Source organism: Pinus tabuliformis, chromosome 3_1, assembly GCF_031772625.1.
Source record: "Pinus tabuliformis cultivar Carrire ecotype Pingquan chromosome 3_1, CPIR1, whole genome shotgun sequence".
Lineage (NCBI taxonomy): Eukaryota > Viridiplantae > Streptophyta > Pinopsida > Pinales > Pinaceae > Pinus > Pinus tabuliformis.
This window is the reverse complement of record NC_142301.1, coordinates 367,704,970-367,711,507: the sequence shown is the minus strand read 5'-3', so window position 1 is coordinate 367,711,507 and position 6,538 is coordinate 367,704,970. Positions and strand designations below refer to the sequence as shown.

The 6,538-nt window shown below is 32.2% G+C and overlaps 1 pseudogene; it reads right to left on the bottom strand.

Annotated features, from left to right (window-relative positions):
- Positions 1-2,022: 2,022 nt before the first annotated feature.
- Positions 2,023-2,932, bottom strand: LOC149187229 (dirigent protein 22 pseudogene; annotated as a pseudogene).
- Positions 2,933-6,538: the final 3,606 nt, after the last annotated feature.

The following is a 6,538-nucleotide window of genomic DNA, read 5'->3' as shown; positions in this document are numbered from 1 at the left end:
TAATACCGAGGTGAGATTGAACCGTCGGATCACTACATATCGTGACGGTCGGATTGTAAGTTACAAAATGTACAACGGTAAAGAAACACACTTTACCTAACTCTAACCTAACTCTATACTAGACCAAGTTGAACTTAACTATATCCTATGTGTCGGAATATCCTAACACAGAGTTCACTCTCGGGTATTGAAACATCTTTTAGTGGAGATTTCTTCATCTTGTCACCTAGTATCTTATAGGGGTGGAATTGATGGTCAATTACCAAATTCAAATATTTATTAAGTGAGCCTAAGCCCCATCCTAAATTAGAGCCAGCTACTAGAGCATAGAGCCATAGTCAGCCATAATGGGATTCAAAGTTGTAGCCAGAGACGAAGTCATGTTCCATGGGCTTGCTTTTTCTTGTTGGTCTTCCTAAAATGACCACATGTAAAAGACTTCAAACTCTTCTACGTTAGTTCATGGTCATCTATAAACTAGTATCAGGTAGCACTTCTGCTAGTAGAAGAATTTATCTTCTATCCAAATTTGGAATTGTTCTAGGAACTACTTTGAGCTTTAGTTCTAGAGTTGATGGTCAGCCTTAAACCACCACCAGGAGAGACCTTGAGATCTCCAACCTCATCTAGTTTGTGGTCTTCCTTAAATCGCCATTTTAGAGAGCATATCCAACCATTAGTTGCCTTGCATTTTTGCATTTCAGCTTTCTTCCTGGACTCATATACACCCCTTCAGATCAAGGGGGAGTGTTGGACACATAATCTGTTAGGGTTGGTTTGGACGAATTTGAATTGCCACAGAAGTCCAAGAGTCCTCTTGAAGTATAAAACGAAGGGTTAGACGTATACATTAATATGTACATATTTGTGAATAAAAATGTGTCACATTTATCCAATATACTATTTACATTTTTTTAGTTTAACAAGTATTAATCAAAATTTATCGAATAATTAAAAGTCTAAAAAAATCACTAATTAATATAATGATGCTTACAAATTAAATTATACTTCAAATTTAAAATACATTGAAAAAATCATATCTTAATTTATAGATAACAATAGACCCATAAAAATTTAAACAATAATATTTTATTGTAATATATCAAAATTGAATTTCACTACCAAAATATAAGATCTCATCTTATAAATAAAATTCACTTTATAATTCTAAATAGAAAACTTTGAATCTCAAAAGTTCCCATCACTATATTTAAAAAAACTAATAAATTATCATAACATTTAAAAAAATAAAAATTAAGCAATTTAAGTTGAGTATTATTCACCAATTTGTTTAAACGCTTATATAAAAAGATTTTTAAAATTTGTCACTTTCCTAAAATTTAGATAAATATAAAAGTATTAAATCTTCAATAAAAACATTAAAATATCAAATAATAAAAATAATTTTACAAAATTTAAATTGACTCAACTAAAAGAAATTAATAAAAAATTTATATAAAATTTTCATTTGTCTTAAAACATTTAGATCAAAACAACACAAATGTGATAAGTAAACCTACATATAAAACTTATCCCTTTAAAAATAAATTGTCTTCTTGTTCCTCTTACACATTACCTTCCAGATTAAAAAGTTGAAAAATAACTTTAATTTATTAGACATTACCTTCCAGATTAAAAAGTTGAAAAATAATCTTTAATTTATTCTTATCGATTAATTCTATTTTTATCTTAATTGAGAATTTTAAATATCAATGTATTAATATATTATATATATAAATCTAGAAAATTAAATATCTCAATAGTCTATGCCATTATGTATGATAATAATTAAAAATATTATAAATAAAGAATAATAAAAATTATTATTTTAATGTAAATTAAATAAACACCTTTTAAATCAATTATGACGTCTGAGTATAGCCACTCTTAGACTTTGTTATATTCTGAACCAGCGATATCGTAATAAATACTTTAAGAGGGCACTTTAATCTACACCGAAAACATATGATATCAAAATAAAGTTTATATAATTTATTTTATGACTAATAACATAAAATGATGAAATGCCATCTAATATCACGAGATTTCTCTCAGATGAATGAAAGTGCTCTGACAAACAAACATTAATTTCTGGAACCCGAACGGCACCAAGAAGAGGTCAGGGGTGACCCCAAGATCAAGGATATCTCTGATTTTGAAAGGACGGCCATAAAACAATCAAGTCAATCTTTACATTCCATGAACACTCTTCAAGGGTTTTCAATGTTTTATTCTAGTATGAAAAATAATAAAAATAAACCCTCAAACCTCTACGGCCGTTCTGAATTTATAATAGCCAATGCCCACTAGGTATAATAATTTATATCCTAGGCGGGGACGAGTAATGGAGGACGGTGACGTTGTATTCAACGACTGCATTGCCGGACTTTAGATCGAAAGTATGAGTGCGGGCGAGTGCGTAACCTTGAGCCAACCGAAACAATCCGCTGCCTCCCACGATGGGCATTTCTCTCACTTCGTCGAAAACTGCGTTCTTCCCCACCATGGAAAGGGTGCTGCCGTTGTACTTCCCGCTCTCAAACACAAACGTCGTTACCATTAGGAGTTGTACTTTCTCTTGGCACGAAGAAACGTAGATACCCTGCGCTCTGCCAACCATTTTGGAGGTCGCTTCAGGCCCTTCGGTAAGCCAGTCGTCCATAACCCTAACCATGCCGAACTGAGTAAACGAAGAATTTGTTGCGGGAGCAGACGCCACCTCCACGGCCGTCACATTTGTACCCACCAGTAAGTCGTGGAAATAGAAATGCAGGTGGCTTACCTTCAATAGCCCTAATTTCGGTATTGCCTCTACCTCCGCTATGTTAAGGTAAGCCAACAGCAGTACAATGGTCAATGTAATAGTTGCTGCCGAATAACCCATTTTCGCTCTCTCCAAAATAGAATGCCTCAACGCCGAAGAGAAGAGAAGAAATGTGTATGGTGATGAAAGGATAGCCCCATTTTTATAATGCAGATGACCGTGATGAACACGCTTATTTTGGGGGCCACTGTTGTATTTTCACTGTTATTTTTTCTTGGGTTGCCACGACCTTCTAGCATTTTTGTTGTACTTCTACTGTTATTTTGTCTTGGGTCGACCCGACCTTCTAGCACTTTTGTGGTGGCCAAGGAATTTCTTGTTTTAAGGCCACATTTTCTGCCCTATAACGTCAACCGATGGACTTTTCCATCGCGTTTTAGAATAGAAGGCAGACTTCAATTCGTTTTTCCCATCAAAGAAAGATCGCCGAGGTAGATTTTGTTTACATGTATGGCATTCTTTGGTCTAAGAACTAGAACCTTTGTAGTGTCACATCTTCCGTGGTTGTTGGATACGGACACCTAAATTAGATACAAATATGTAACGGGTCTCTTACGCTACCTCGTAGTTGCGAGGAACCTGAACTTTTCTAAATTTCCAAATCATTGACTCTAAGGTTTGGCTTTTTGTCAAGGAGAAAGACATTCAGGATGGAAGAATGACTAAACTCCAATGCCCGGGTGTTCGTCACACAGCAAGTGAATACGTGAATTGTTTAATTATTATTTTTAGACTTGATATATTTTGTGATTAAGAAATATGAGACTTTTTTCATAGTTAAAAACATGAGAATTGTTAATTCATTAAATGGGCAAATCGTTAGGGCACCACTTTTTTATTAATCACTTTTCATGAGAATTCTCAATTCATTTAAGTAAGGCAAATAATTAGGAGTCAGCGTATTTTTTTATTACGCACTTTTCATTGAGGTAAGTAGCAACCTTTTTTAACTGAACACTTTGGATGTCATTTTAAATGTTTTTTTAATATCTTAATATGTTCCATTATGGTAGATTAATTTTAAAGGTATTCTTAATACCTCCGTATATTGATAGTCAAATTTTAATATTATTTTAAATAATGGATTTTTTAATTATAGAAATGGCAATTAATGGTTATAGAAAATTTGGTTTTATTTATATATTATGTATTTTCATATGGAAATTAAACTAATAAATATAAAAAAAATAACATTAAATATTTATAGTGTGTAGATATTTTTACTTTCAAGTGAATGTAAGAAGATGGATTATATTTTTAGGCCAAATGTAACTATGAAATTTCAAGTTTTTCCTCTTTTATTGAATTGAAGTCAGCATTCTGAATTTTGATTAGGAGTAAAAACACAATATGTGGAGAATTATGTTGTTATCATAATGACATTTTTTGCAAAATAATTAGTGTTGTGTAATCTCACAATTTTCAATTAAACTCAATACTTGTCCTTGCAAATTTTCACAGATCTTAAAATTTATGTGTGTGTTCATGTAGCATAACTTAGTCTAAAATCTGTAATTTCTAAAATATATATATATATATATGAGCATGATCTACACAGAGAGAACTAAGTTTTTTATATTAAAATTTTACTTTTTTATGCAAAATTATATTTTTTATTATTTTTCCAAGTTTGCGGTGTAATATTTCAATTGCATTTTGGAGACGCTTGTGTTCATGTAAGATTTTTTTGACTCTTTAAATAAAGGGAGAAACCAAGAGTACCATTTTGTAGAAGATTTGTAAACAAAGAGAGTGATATTTTTTGAAAATTTTTCATTGTGTATATTTTATGTTACTGGTTTTTTATTCTACCCCTTTGAAACTGTGCAAAAGCATTATGTTTAAAAGAAATTAGATGAAAAATTCCATATGAATTCAAATGTGTCAAACTCATATTTCATTGGATAGAGGATTCTTTCACGAATCCAACATGATTAACTCTATCACTTAAGCACAAATTCTACCCTAAATCTACTAGAGTACGAAATGGGGTTGTAAAAAAATTTAAAGAAGGGTTGCTAAAGTTGAGATTTCTAGGACATCAGAAGCTCGATCGAGCACTTAAAACTCTTGATTGGGTGCTTGATTTTAAAATTCAAATATCTCGATTGAGGGTTTAAGAAACCCTTGATTGAACCCTTAACGTGGTGAAATGAAGGCTTGATCTAGCATTAAAGCTCGATATAGCTTTAAGGCTAGATCTAAATTTAAGACTCTATCGAGCTCGTAGATCAATCAATATTTAAGGCTCAATTGAGGCACTTTTTTTAATTCCATGTCTAAGTTGTATTGGCAATTTTTTAAATATTTGATGGCATTGAATAATAGACTTGATTAAATCTGTCGGAGAAATGTTCTATTGTTTCATTTGGCTATTTTTTTAATTGATTATATTCTTCTATGACCACTAAAAGATTGACTTTGATTATCCATCTATCAAGAAAAAATTTGACAAACTATTGGAAATTTGAGATGCTTGCAATAGGTAAATTCTTGAACCAACACTTTACTCTACTTTGTAAAGAAAGAGAAAAAAGCCTAATAATAACGTCATCTTCATCAATTTCAAATAAGTCTAGATAATTCTCAAAACCTTGAATACGTTTTTGGGCAGTGATACAATTCTCTCCATCAAACCTAGGGAGATACATGTAATAATTGTTAGGGAAAGCATGGAGTGTAGGAGGTAAGATGAGGGGCTTATATCTATCAGGAACGTTATAATATACAGGAATATGTATAGGGATTGTATGATTAGTCTTGATTGTTTGATGCTCCTTAATTGGAAAATGATCTTCATAAGAGTTAGAAGAATGCTGCTCAAATGTGTAAGGAGACTTTATATCTACAATTTTCAAAGGGAAATAATAAAAAATTAATCTAAACTCTTCTCTAAAATACAGTATACATTGAAAAATTTTATTAATCAGAAAGAACATAATGTCTTGGATAACAATCCAAGTTAAAAGCTTGATCTTTTCATATTGTTCATTTAGGTTCATTCCTCCAGTGGAGTCTTGATTGTGAGATTGATTTGGAGTCGCCAAGTGGATGTTTTTAACCTTTGTGTGTCTGATCACTTTCCACCATCATAGATCAGGTCTAAACCTGTAAAATATTTCTGAAGAAAATGTTAGTTCTCCCCAGTATGGTTGCCACTATGTTATCACCTAGTAATTTCCCAAGGTTAAAGAAGGAGATCACCGGGGTAACCACTAACCACTTTTGGAGATCAGGACCTAGCCTTCCTGATGCTCAAAGAGGACTCTCACTATATGATTTAGATTTATTTGATGGGATTTTAGGCTAGTTATGAATGTTCAAGGGGTTTTTAATTTATATTGAAGATTTGGGTGGTGGGGTTCTTTAAACAGATGGATAGAATGATGTCTTTAGTCCATTGGGTTATGGAGTCAACAAAAGGTCAGCAGAACTGGATTAACTCACTCAAGGGAATGTTCAAAGGGAAATATAACAGACTAGAGTGCAAGTCTTTAGGCCAGAGGGGTGAAAAGGTTTTAACCAGGGTGATGGAGCAATTAATAATTCTCAGACCAGGATTGAAACGAAGAACAGAGGGTAATCAAAAACAAAGGGCAATTAAGAATCCTTTGCTATAGATTATAAGGAAACAACCTAAACTAAGGAGTAATTAAGAATTCCTTAACTTATATTATCAGTAGAAAACATGTATTTGCCTAACATTTATAATAG